At 38.6% G+C, this 14,158-nt stretch overlaps 1 protein-coding gene across 2 annotated transcripts in view; it reads left to right on the top strand.

Annotated features, from left to right (window-relative positions):
* Positions 1-14,158, top strand: part of KCNJ6 (potassium inwardly rectifying channel subfamily J member 6) — a 248,164-nt gene that overhangs the window by 89,948 nt on the left and 144,058 nt on the right. Inside the window, exon 2 of one of the 2 annotated variants that reach the window (XM_073584673.1) lies at positions 753-814. The exons of the other annotated variant lie outside the window; for it this stretch is intronic. The gene's annotated coding sequence lies outside the window, so the exon portion shown is untranslated. The remainder of the gene's footprint in view (positions 1-752; positions 815-14,158) is intronic. 2 annotated transcript variants of the gene reach the window in all.

Below are 14,158 nucleotides of genomic sequence, written 5' to 3'. Positions count from 1 at the left end.
TCGGAAATGTTTGCACATCTATGAAGGCTTCATGGGCGAATGGTAATTTTACAAAATGCTGTAATACTACAGCAATCAAGGGATGGCAAGTTCAAGTCTCGTAGAGAAAAAAGAAATAAAAAGAGAAATAATTTAAAGGTTCCTATCACCTCCCTTCTCCCAGAATGTAAATAAAACCTAAAAAAATAAAATCTAGATAAACAAATTTGGTGTTGCCACGTGCGTAAATGTACAAATTAATAAATTACATTTATTCCATAAAGTGAATGCCAAAACGAACAAAAAAAAGCAGAATTGCTGTTTTTTATCACTTCGCCTACCAAAAAGGAGAATAAAAGTGGCTAAAAAAACAGATCCAAAAGTCGTATGGGCCCCAAAATTGTAATGGTAAAAACTACACAACTCTAGAAATAAAAGTGAGGAGAAAAAAATCGAGAAAACGGAGAGGATCTTGCATAAATCTGGAGCCAGTCTGCAAATACTATGGGAAAGAAAAATGAATGCAATGGTCACAAAAAATCCAACATGTGCATTTGTGATTTCATGCACCTCCACAGGGATAGAAGGACCTCACCATCCCGATATCCTTATTGCAGACGTAAGATGCGTTTCTGTATAGATTGAGTTAGTTCTTGTACGTTCCACCTCCTGACATTTGGAGATTGGGTTACACACCTTCTAATTGTGTCCATTGATTAGGAGCCGTAATAAGGAGACTGGACAGAGTGTTTCTGATCATGACTTTCCTGCAGGAAACGCGTTGGGCTGCGGAGTTACAGTGGCAACAGTGAAGCCTGAGATCGTCAGTGCCCGGGTGAGTAGGAGATAAGGCTTCATGAATCCCCCTTATGTATAGATTCTTGGGGCTCTGGTAATTATTGCTTTATAGGGCTGTCGGACTGGGAGTGATGCTGGAGATGAAGGATTTAGGATATTGCTTCACAGCGACTGGGAAGGGCCCATATTAGCAACTTTTCTATAACATTGTGGTTTGAACTGAATTTCAATTAAGCTCCAGCCTTAGGGGTTGTCTACGGCATCTCCCTTCAGAATTTTCATTATCTTACGGTTTCATGATCGCGTCTCATTGATTGGTAATACCATAACTTCCCCAGTACAACCCCAATTATGCCACTGTTTATTCGAACATCACCCAAGCTTATGACATGGAGGGACCCATGAATGTGCATGTATGATGTAAGTGAGTTGTTTTGGCACAGGATATAAATGTGGTTGCATTAAAAAAAAAGGTATATTTTTATTGATTATTTTTTATTAATTTTTATTTTTATTATAGCAAACCAATATTACTGTATAGAAATGAATAGATATGGACTAGATAACTAGTTGATAAATTAGATACAGTAGATTAGATAGATAGATAACAGATATATAGATAGAAAGATAATATATACAGGTTGGGCCATTTATATGGATACACCTAAATAAAATGGGAATGGTTGGTGACCCAGATCGGCGCGCTGAATTTACAGAATAGGCAAAACAAAAATGAGAACAGGACCCTCAGTTTACACCGAACATTATGTTCAGTGATCAGGCAGACTTTTTTGGGTGGGCCATTTATATGGATACACCTAACTAAAATGGGAATGGTGACCGTTTTCTCGCGTAGGGTGTCTTGCATTGAAATTTGCTGCAATGACCCGGGTACTGCGTTCACCAGACATGAACACAATTTCTATCCGCTCCTCACGAGTTAACCTCTGCAACATGTCAATGGCTGTAAACAATGAGAAACTTGTAAATAACTCATGAAAGAATTAAGTTACAATAAAACCAAGCACACCATTGTTTTTCTTGTGAAATTCTCAGTAAGCTTGATGTCCTCTTCCCACTGGAAAAAATAAAGATGGATCCAGAATGGCCGACTTCAAAATGGCCGTCATGGTCACCACCCATCTTGAAAAGTTCCCCCCCTCCCATATACTAATGTGCCACAAACAGGAAAGTGATATCACCAACCATTCCCATTTTATTTAGGTGTATCCATATAAATAGCCCACCCTGTACTTTATAGTAGTGATAAATTTAGGTTGAAATTTTTTGCGTTTATTTATGAAACTATCGGAATTTAGGTGAAAATTTCACAATTTTTCAAACTTTCAATTTTTATATGCTTAAACTAGTTAGTCATGCTGAAAAAAATCATTTACAAATGTCTATTTTACATTAGAATCCTTTTTGAAACATATTTTTTTGTCAGGAAGTTAGAAGGGTTAAAAGTTTATCAGCAATTTCTCATTTTCCAACAAAATTTACAAAACCATTTTTTTAGAGACCGCATTACGTGGCTTTGAGGGACCTGTATGACGGAAAATACAGAAAAGTGACACCATTTTCTAAAAACTGCACCCCTCAAAGTGCTCAAAACCACATTCAATAAGTTTATTAACCCTTTTGGTGCTGCACAAGAATTAAAGCAATGTGGAATGAAAAAAATTTAACATTTTATTTTTTCTCCCAAAATGTTCATTTAGCCACAAGTTTTTCATTTTCGCAAGGATAACAGGAGAAAATGGATCATATAATTTGTTGCGCAATTTCTCCTATGCTGATATCCCATACATGGTAGAATAATACATTTTGAACACAAGGCACGGCTAGGAACGGAAGGAGCATCATTTGATTTTTGGAGCACAAAATTGGCTGGAATAGATAGCGTACACAATGTCGCGTTTGCAGAGCCCCTGATGTGCCTAAATAGTAGAACCCCCCGACAAGTGCCCTCATTATTTTTATACTAGACCCCTCAAGGAACTTATCTAGAGTTGCGGTGAGCATCTTGAACCCACAGGTGCTTTACAGAATTTTATAATGTTGAACAGTGCAAATGAAAAAAAAAGATCTTTCCCTCAAGAATGTTGTTTCAGTCCCAAATGTTTCATTTTCACAAGGGTCACAGGAGAAGATGGTCCTGGTAATTTGCTGTGCAATTTGAGTACAAATATACCCCATATGTGGTGGAAAACTACTGTTTGGGCACACGGCAGGTCTCGGAAGAGAAGGAACGCCAATTGATTTCTGGAGCGCCGTTTTGGCTGGAACAGATCACATTTGAAGAGCCTTTGACATGCCAAAACAGCAGAAACCCCCACAAGTGACCCTATTTTCGACACTACACCTATTGAGTAATTCATCTAGTGGCGCATTGAGCATTTTTAACCTTCATGCGATTCACAGAATTGTATAACATTAGTCTGAGTAAATGGAAAATTACCATTATTGTCATGAAAAAATATTTACACTTTTACCACAAAAATGTTATTTTAGCCCAAAATTTTAATTTTTCACATAGTAAATAGGTAAAAATGCGCCAAAATGTGTTACACTATTTCTAATAAATGTGGCAATACCCCATATGTATCTGTACAGTACTGCCTGGCTACAAGGCATGACTCGGAAGCGGAGGAGCGCTATTTGACTCTGGTTATGCAAATTTTTGGAGAATGGTTTGCGTAATTCATATACAAACCCCCTAAGCTCCAGAATAACAGAATCTCCCCCCTCAGACCATTTTGGTAATTATACCCGTCTAGGAATTAATCTATAGGTGTAGTGACAATTTTGACTCCATGGGTGTTTGCCAGAAACAAGCAGTAGTAGATGTTACTGAGTGAAAATTTCAAATCTGCCAGTGTGGCGCCCAGTACATTATGCCCAGCTTGTGCTTCTGTAGATACGCACCTGTAAATTAGGCAGGCTCTCATCTCTACAGAAATGCCAAAAATCTGGATGCTAAAATTGGTTTAGACACACTGTGATGCCCAGAAGGAAGAGGGCATTTGGATTTGGGAGAGTAGAATCGCCTGGATTTCTTTTGGAGGGTGAGGAGCCATAGCGTTTCTCCAGAGCCTTTGTACTACCAGTAATGTGGAAGCCCCCTATATTTCCATTGACAGGTGACAGACCTGAGTGGGGACTTTTTTTTGTGGATTGAGGTGAAGCTTTTGTTGGCAACATTTTACATAACATTTATGATCACATTTATCTGGAACTCTTCGCTGAACACTTACTCTGGGGTTTCCATCTAAATTTCCGAGTGACGTGATTCAGATGAAACCCCCAAAGGATCCATTCACTATAGTGAGGCATTAGAGTTACTCTGGACTCTGTCTGGCCTCTGTTCAGTGTTGTACTTCTTTTCAGAAGTGCACAAAACTGTGGCCAACCGCACTTTTGCGAACGTTTAAAAAGACGGACACCGCCAGATCTCAGGACAGGCGGCATCCACGGTGCCTTCATCTACCTCATTATGGGGAATCTTCTGCCAGGGGTTCCATTTGAATTACGTATTTCCAACATTTACATGGAAACCCAGGTGTAAGCGCTCAGCGCAAAGTGCAGGATAAATGTGAGCCGAGCCTTACTGCGATCTTTGAGAGGCAGAATGAAAAAAATCAACAGCAGGTGAAGAATTGTTTTTTTTTATTTTTTACGCCGTTCCTCGTGCGGTATAAGTGATTAGACAACTTCATTCTTCGAGTCAGTGTGATTACAGCAATACCAGATTTATATTTTTTTTTATGTTTGGCTGCTATCACACACTAAAGGATGCTTTTTATTGCAAAAACTACAGTAGTTTTACATCGCCATATTTTGAGAGCTATAAATTTTCCAGATTTCTGCTAACAGAGTCATGTGATGGTTTGTTTTTTGCGGGACGAGTTGGCTTTTTATTGGTACCATTTTTGATCACTTAACATTTTTTGATCATTTTTCATTCCGATTTTTGGGAGGCAGAATTTACAAAAAAAAACAGCATTTCTGGAATTGTTTATGGAGTTTTATTTCATGCCGTTCACCGTGTAGTAAAAGTGATAAAAAAAATGTATTCTTCGGGTCGGTGCGATTACAGCGGTGCCTCATTTATATCATTTTTTCATGTTTTTCCGGTTTTACACAGTAAAAACGATTTTATAGAAAAAAGAATTATTTTTGCATCGCTTTATTCTGAGAGCTATAACTTTTTTATTTTTCTGCTGATTGAGCTGTATGGCGGCTTGTTTTTTGCAGGACAAGATGCCGTTTTCAGCAGTGCCATTTGTATTTTCATTCAACATTACTGATCGCATTTTATTCCACTTTTTGCATAGTTTGTTTTTTTTTTGTTTTTTTTACGGTGTTCACTGAAGGGGTAAATGAGTGGGACAGTTTTATGGGTCGGGTCTTTCCGGATGAGTCGTTACCAAATATTTGTACTCTATTTGTTCATTTTTCTTTCTATATACGGTAAATAAATGTATTTAGTGGATTCCTATTTTATCTTTTTTTTCCTTTATTTTGTGATTTATTTATTTTTTAAATTTTTTACAATTTTTAAAAACCTTTTATTTTATTTTTTACCTTGTCCCAGTGTGGGACATCAGCTTTCCCTGCTCTGATTGCTGATCTAGTACCTTGCATTGCTTTTGCATTGAAGGTATTAGATCAGTGCATCGTATACATTCAGGAAACGTGTCAGCTCATGCTCTGATCAGGAGATTACAGGCCTCCGTACCTGGGTGATCCTGTGGCCATCTTTCGGCCCGGAGTCCATTGGCACAACGCAATCGAAATCACGTTGTACCGATCGGTGCAGAGAGGGAGTTTCCTCCCTTTGCAATGCCGATCGATATCGCTGTCGCTATTGACAGCGGTATCAGAGGGGTTAAACACCTGCAATCGGCGCTAAGCTAGCACCGATCATGGGCATTGCCGCAGGATGTCAGCTCTCATATAGCTCTGACACCCGCTTTTGATTGCACCAGTACTCGGAGTGAGCCCTCGCAAGTGTCACGCCATACATGTACGGCGGTTTGCGGGAACGCGTCTCCCACATCCCGTCATGTAAGGCAGATGTCGTGAAGGAGTTAAAGGGAATCTGTTACAAGGTTTTTGCTACTTCATCTGATGGGGGTCAGAGTCCCTGATTCCAGTGCTGTATCACTTACCAGGCTCTTTGCTATCATTTTGTTAAAATCACTGTTTTATCTGCTGCAGATCTAGCAGTTCTCTGAATGCTGAGCTTCATATAACCCCGCCCCATCACTGATTGGTAGTTTTCTACCTATTCACAGTGTACACATAAAGCTGCCAATCAGTGGTGGGTTACTAGTCCGCTAATGATCATCTTCGGCTGATAAAACTGTGATGTTATCAAAACTACAGCAAGCAACCCAATAAGTGACACATTGCTGGAATCGCGGTCTCTATGTCATTCTGTTCTCAGATTAGGAAGCAAAATCCTGTTAACTGATTCAGTTTAAAGGCCCCGTCACACATAGCGACTCACCAGCGATCCCGACAACGATATCAACGTGTCAGGATCGCTGGTGAGTCGCTACATGATCGCTAGTGAGCTGTCAAACAGACAGCTTCACCAGCGATCAGCGCCAGCGACACCGAGAGCGCGGCGTCGCTCTGTTCGTGTTAGTTACCAGCGCGCTGATGCAGGGAGCTGGTAACTAAGGTACACATCAGGTTTCTAAGGGGCGTGCGTCGCTTAGAAACCCGATGTGTACCTTAGTTACCAGCTCCTGCTCGCTGGTCGCTGGTCTCCCGCCTGTCACACGCAGCGATGCCTGCTGACCAGCGGGAGACCAGCGACCCCAAAAATGTCCAGGGCTTTCCATCAACGATCAGCGATACCGGCAGGGGGTCGGTCGCTGATCACTGTCACACACAGCGATCTCGCTGGTGAGATCACTATTGCGTCACAAAACTAGTGACTCAGCAGCGATCTCGCTAGCGAGATCGCTATGTGTGACAAGGCCCTAAGGCTGTTTTTCTTTTCACAAAAAAAGCAAGAAAAAAAAATTAAATGTTTAAGATTTATTTACCTAAAAGCTAAAACCTCGCAATAATTATTAAAACACTAATAAAATAAATTAGAAAAAAATAGGGAATCACTTTTTAAGCCGTTTCCTGGACTATTCTGTAAAATAGTAAAGTATTTTTTTAATGTTTCATACAATAGAAAAATATATAAAAAAAAATACCCTACAATTAATGTCATCTAATATAGAAAGGCCGGGGCCGTCTGTCTAATTTTCTTCAGTATTTTAGAAACATTACAACTGAAAATTAAATTGGTTCCCATAGAAACGGAATGTGGTGGGATATTACAGATGGAATGTGCGAGCGACTCTGGTATAGTCTAAATTCCACAATTATATAGATCTTGGGGGGAGATCTGTAGTAAGCGAAGTGCAAAATTTTTCTCATCTATTAAAAGAAAAATTGCAAAAACGACTCAATTAGCTCATCGGGATGGTTAAATGACATTTGTCATGATACTTAGCGCTAATGTCCCCCCGCCTGGCAGATTAGATGCGTTTCACTACGTGTTGAGAGGCCCGTTACCATGGTGATCTGTTCTTCTTTTCTGGTATTCCCTGTAGAAAGTGTAGGAATCCCCCCAGCCAATCCCCCACCTTCAGCGCTCAGGCTGCAGAGCTATACATAGAACGCCATGTTAGAAAAATAAAACAAAAACCCTTCAGGGAGGATGGAGGTAGCGGGGTTTGCAAAAGGGGGTTTCTGACATTTGAATTCCGTGAAGCTTTGCATTTTGGAAACGCTAAATACAATTTGCTCTCGGAAAAAAAAAAAGAGGCAAAACAAAGAAATGAAGGAAAAATAAACAAAAATTCCAAATTGAATAAACAAAAATAAACACAAACGGGAAATAGATGGAAAATAATATATAGAAAAGATAAACAGCGGCAGGAGAAATCTGCTCTACCGCAGGTGTAATATCAGCTCATGGGCAGCTATTACGTTAGTTGACCTCCTGGTGAGGTTAAGCGTTCCATTGCATCCCTCGGTGCTCATACAGATGGATGGTGGAAATTCTGAATTGTTCGGATTGGAAAAGATAGAAATGGCCAAACGATAGATAAAGGGTTTGTTTAACTGAAATTTCTCACTGGAGAAAGCTGCGTTGTATGTTACCCAATTAAAGTGAACCTGCTACCAACACTTTCACGGACCCCAATGTTCAGAAATTTAGATATTGATAAAACTGCCCCTGTAGAGAAGAATAGGACCACTATAATACTGCTCCTACATAACTTTTGTAATATAGCCCCTATGTACAATAATAATAAATAATAATCTTTATTTAGCGCTAACATATTCCACAGAGCTTTACAGTTTGCACACATTATCATCACTGTCCCCAACGGGGCTCACAATCTAAATTCCCTATCAGGATGTCTTTGGAATGTGGGAAGAAACCCATGCAAACACGGGGAGAACATACAAACTCCTTGCAGATGTTGTCCTTGGTAAGATTCGAACCCCGGACTCCAGCGCTGCAGTGCTAACCACTGAGCCACCGTGCCACTATACAACAATATAACTACTATAATACTGCCCCTATGTATAAGAATATAACTACTATAATACTGCCTCTATGTACAAGAATATAACTACTATAAAACTGCCCCCTATGTACAAGAATATAACTACTATAATACTGCCCCTATGTACAAGAATATAACTACTGTAATACTGCCCCTATGTACAAGAATATAACTACTATAATACTGTCCCCTATGTACAAGAATATAACTACCATAATACTGCTCCTATGTACAAGAATATAACTACTATAATACTGCCCCTATGTAAAAGAATATAACTACCATAATACTGCTCCTATTTATAAGAATATAACTACTATTATACTGCCCCTATGTACAAGAATATAACTACTATAATGCTGCTCCTATGTACAAGAATATGACTACTATAATACTGCTCCAATATACAAGAATATAACTACTATAATACTGCTCCTATGTACAAGAATATAATTACTATAATACTGCTCCTATGTACAAGAATATAACTACTATAATACTGCCTCCTATGTACAAGAATATAACTACTATAATACTGCTCCTATGTACAAGAATATAACTACCATAATACTGCTCCTATTTACAAGAATATAACTACTGTAATACTGCCCCTATGTACAAGAATATAACTACCATAATACTGCTCCTATTTACAAGAATATAACTACTATAATACTGCCCCTATGTACAAGAATATAACTACTATAATACTGCTCCTATGTACAAGAATATAACTACTATAATACTGCCTCAATGTACAAGAATATAACTACTATAATACTGCCCCTATGTACTAGAATATAACTACTATAATACTGCTCCTATGTACAAGAATATAACTACTATAATACTGCCCCTATGTACAAGAATATAACTACTATAATACTGCTCCTATGTACAAGAATATAACTACTATAATACTGCTCCTATGTACAAGAATATAACTACTATAATACTGCTCCTATGTACAAGAATATAACTACCATAATACTGCTCCTATTTACAAGAATATAACTACTATAATACTGCTCCTATTTGCAAGAATATAACTACTATAATACTGCTCTTATGTAAAAGAATATAACTACTATATTAATGCCCCTATGTACAAGAATATAACTACTATAATACTGCTCCTATGTACAAGAATATAACTACTATAATACTGCCTCGATGTACAAGAATATAACTACTATAATATTGCCCCTATGTACAAGAATATAACTACTATAATACTGCTCCTATGTACAAGAATATAACTACTATAATACTGCTATGTACAAGAATATAACTACTATAATACTGTTCCTATGTACAAGAATATAACTACTATAATACTGCCCCTATGTACAAGAATATAACTACCATAATACTGCTCCTATTTATAAGAATATAACTACTATAATACTGCCCCTATGTACAAGAATATAACTACTATAATGCTGCTCCTATGTACAAGAATATAACTACTATAATACTGCTCCTATGTGCAAGAATATAGCTACTATAATACTGCTCCTATGTACAAGAATATAATTACTATAATACTGCTCCTATGTACAAGAATATAACTACTATAATACTGCCCCCTATGTACAAGAATATAACTACTATAATACTGCCCCTATGTACAAGAATATAACTACTATAATACTGCCCCCTATTTACAAGAATATAACTACTATAATACTGCTCCCTATGTACAAGAATATAACTACTATAATACTGCCCCTATGTACAAGAATATAACTACTATAATACTGTCCCCTATGTACAAGAATATAACTACTATAATACTGCCCCCTATTTACAAGAATATAACTACTATAATACTGCTCCCTATGTACAAGAATATAACTACTATAATACTGCCCCTATGTACAAGAATATAACTACTATAATACTGCTCCTATGTACAAGAATATAACTACTATAATACTGCCCCTATGTACAAGAATATAACTACTATAATACTGCTCCTATGTACAAGAATATAACTACTATAATACTGCTCCTATGTACAAGAATATAACTACTATAATACTGCTCCTATGTACAAGAATATAACTACTATAATACTGCTCCTATGTACAAGAATATAACTACTATAATACTGCCCCTATGTACAAGAATATAACTACTATAATACTGTCCCCTATGTACAAGAATATAACTACTATAATACTGCTCCTATGTACAAGAATATAACTACTATAATACTGCCCCTATGTACAAGAATATAACTACTATAATACTGCTCGTATGTGCAAGAATATAACTACTATAATACTGCTCCAATGTACAAGAATATAACTACTATAATACTGCTCCTATGTACAAGAATATAACTACTATAATACTGCCCCTATGTACAAGAATATAACTACCATAATACTGCTCCTATGTACAAGAATATAACTACTATAATACTGCCCCTATGTAAAAGAATATAACTACTATAATACTGCTCCTATTTACAAGAATATAACTACTATAATACTGCCCCTATGTACAAGAATATAACTACTATAATACTGCTCCTATTTACAAGAATATAACTACTATAATACTGCTCCTATGTACAAGAATATAACTACTATAGTACTGCCCCTATGTACAAGAATATAACTACTATAATACTGCCCCTATGTACAAGAATATAACTACTATAATACTGCCCCTATGTACAAGAATATAACTGCTATAATACTGCTCCTATGTACAAGAATATAACTACTATAATACTGCCCCTATGTACAAGAATATAACTGCTATAATACTGCTCCTATGTACAAGAATATAACTACTATAATACTGCCCCTATGTACAAGAATATAACTACTATAATAGTGCCCCTATGTACAAGAATATAACTACTATAATACTGCCCCTATGTACAAGAATATAACTACTATAATACTACTCCTATGTACAAGAATATAACTGCTATAATACTGCCCCTATGTACAAGAATATAACTACTATAATACTGCCCCTATGTACAAGAATATAACTACTATAATACTGCTCCCATGCACAAGAATATAACTACTATAATACTGCTCCTATGTACAAGAATATAACTACTATAATACTGCCCCCTATGTACAAGAATATAACTACTATAATACTGAACAAAAAAGGGGAGAAGCCAGCGCTGCTTATGGTCAGAACGCAATACATAAAGTGTATGTGCACATATTGATTTCTAACTGTACTTTAAAATGAGCCACTTAGCAAATAATTGATCAATTCTTTGAGCCTCCCCGCCACGTCATAGGCAGGAGTAGAACCATATCTCACAAGGAAATGGACAGCGTGTGACTTAAATACGAGTGTCTGTGCAAAGGGGCTGAATACTTATGACCATGTGGTATTTCAGTTTTTCTTTTTTAATAAATTTGCAAAAATTTCTACATTTCTGTTTTTTTCAGTGAAGATGGGGTGCAGAGTGTACATTAATGAGAAATAAATGAACTTTTCTGAATTTGCGAAATGGCTGCAATGAAACAAAGAGTGAAAAATTTAAAGGGGTCTGAATTAGTGTTGAGCATTCCGATACCGCAAGTATCGGGTATCGGCCGATACTTGCTGTATCGGAATTCCGATACCGACTTCCGATATTTTTTCAATATCGGAATTCGGCATCGGAATCGGAAGTTCAAAGTTGATTGACGGCCTGACGTCATCATGATGCGCGGTGTGTGCGCATCATGATGCGCCGTCATTTCGGGCCTTCCGGGGGTCTCTGCCGGCCTGCCGGGGGGCTGTGTGGACTGCCCGGGGTCGGTACCGGCCTGCCGGGGGGCTGTTCCGGCCTGCCGGTGGTCTGTGCACCCTGTGGGGGTCTGTACCGGCCTGCCGGGGGGCTGTGCCGGCCTGCCAGTGGTCTGTGCACCCTGTGGGGGTCTGTACCGGCCTGCCGGGGGGCTGTGCCGGCCTGCCGGTGGTCTGTGCACCCTGTGGGGGTCTGTACCGGCCTGCCGGGGGGCTGTGCCGGCCTGCCGGGGGGCTGTGCTGATGTCCGGGGGTCTATGCAAGCATCGTCCGATACGCAGCAATGGCATAAAGTGAGACTAGGGACTTTTTTTTTTTTAAGTGGCGGAGGAATACAGTGCGGAAGGATACCTACCTTCCATCATTGGATTCCTGCAGCCCGTAGAGAACGGCAGCATCATCTGATGCTGCAGTTCTCTACCCAAGATCGTCGTGGGACACACTCGTGGACTGCTTCGGATCGTGGGTGAGTATTTTTGTGGTTTGTTATGTTAATATTTATTCCGGAAAAGACAATGGCTTCGGGGAACAATGTGACAAGTATTGGTAAGTATGTTACTCTATGTTATATGTACTGTATGTCTATGTATGTATTGTATGAATGTATTGTATGTATGTAGTATATATGTGGTATGTATGTAGCATGTAGTATGTATGTAGTATGTATGTAGCATGCATGTAGCATGCAGTATGTATGTAGCATGCATGTAGTATATATGTAGTATGTATGTAGCATGTATGTAGTATGTATGTGGTATGTATGTAGCATGTAGTATGTATGTAGCATGCATGTAGTATATATGTAGTATGTATGTAGCATGTAGTATGTATGTAGTATGTATGTGGTATGTATGTAGCATGTAGTATGTATGTAGCATGCATGTAGCATGCATGTAGTATGTATGTAGCATGCATGTAGTATGTATGTAGTATGTATGTAGTATGTATGTAGTATGTATGTGGTATGTATGTAGCATGTAGTATGTATGTAGCATGCATGTAGCATGCATGTAGCATGCATGTAGCATGCATGTAGTATGTATGTAGTATGTATGTAGCATGCAGTATGTATGTAGCATGCATGTAGCATGCATGTAGTATGTATGTAGTATGTATGTAGCATGCAGTATGTATGTAGTATGTATGTAGCATGCAGTATGTATGTAGCATGTATGTAGCATGTATGTAGTATGTATGTAGTATATATGTAGTATGCATGTAGCATGTAGTATGTATGTAGCATGTAGTATGTATGTAGCATGCATGTAGTATATATGTGTTATGTATGTAGCATGTAGTATGTATGTAGCATGTAGTATGTATGTAGCATGTAGTATGTATGTAGCATGCATGTAGTATATATGTAGTATGTATGTAGCATGTAGTATGTATGTAGCATGTAGTATGTATGTAGTATTTTTTTTTTTTTTTTTTTTTTTTTAACATTTAACACATTAGCCGGATGATGGGACTACTACTGTCCCATCATTGGCTAATGTGTCAATCACTGTCATGGTAGCAGGCATCGCCCGATGGGACTTGTAGTCCCATCGGACGATGCCTGCACAGACCCCCGAAGCCTGCACAGACCACCGGCAGGCCGGCACAGCCCCCCGGCAGGCCGGCACAGCCCCCGGAGCCTGCACAGCCCCCCGGCAGGCCGGCACAGCCCACCGGAGCCTGCACAGACCCCCTGGCAGGCCGGCACAGCCCCCCGAAAGGCCCGTACAGACCCCAGAGAGGCTGTACAAGGCAAAAACAGGGTTTTTCTTATTCCGATACCGGAAGTCCCATAGACTTGAATGGGACTTCCGGTATCGGAATCGGCGATACCGATACTTTTTTTAAAGATCGGCCGATCCATTCCGATCCGATACTTTGAAGTATCGGACGGTATCGCTCAACTCTAGTCTGAATACTTTCCGTACCCACTGTATGTAAAGAATATAAGTACTATAATACCACCAGGCAGATAGATAGATAGAGATACAGTAGATAGATGATAGATAGATAGA

The sequence above is a fragment of the Dendrobates tinctorius genome, unplaced genomic scaffold, assembly GCF_039654945.1.
Source record: "Dendrobates tinctorius isolate UK_male_01 unplaced genomic scaffold, ASM3965494v1 ptg000084l, whole genome shotgun sequence".
Classification (NCBI taxonomy): Eukaryota; Metazoa; Chordata; class Amphibia; order Anura; family Dendrobatidae; genus Dendrobates; species Dendrobates tinctorius.
The sequence above is the reverse complement of the archived record's forward strand: the minus strand, read 5'-3'. Positions and strand labels throughout refer to the sequence as shown.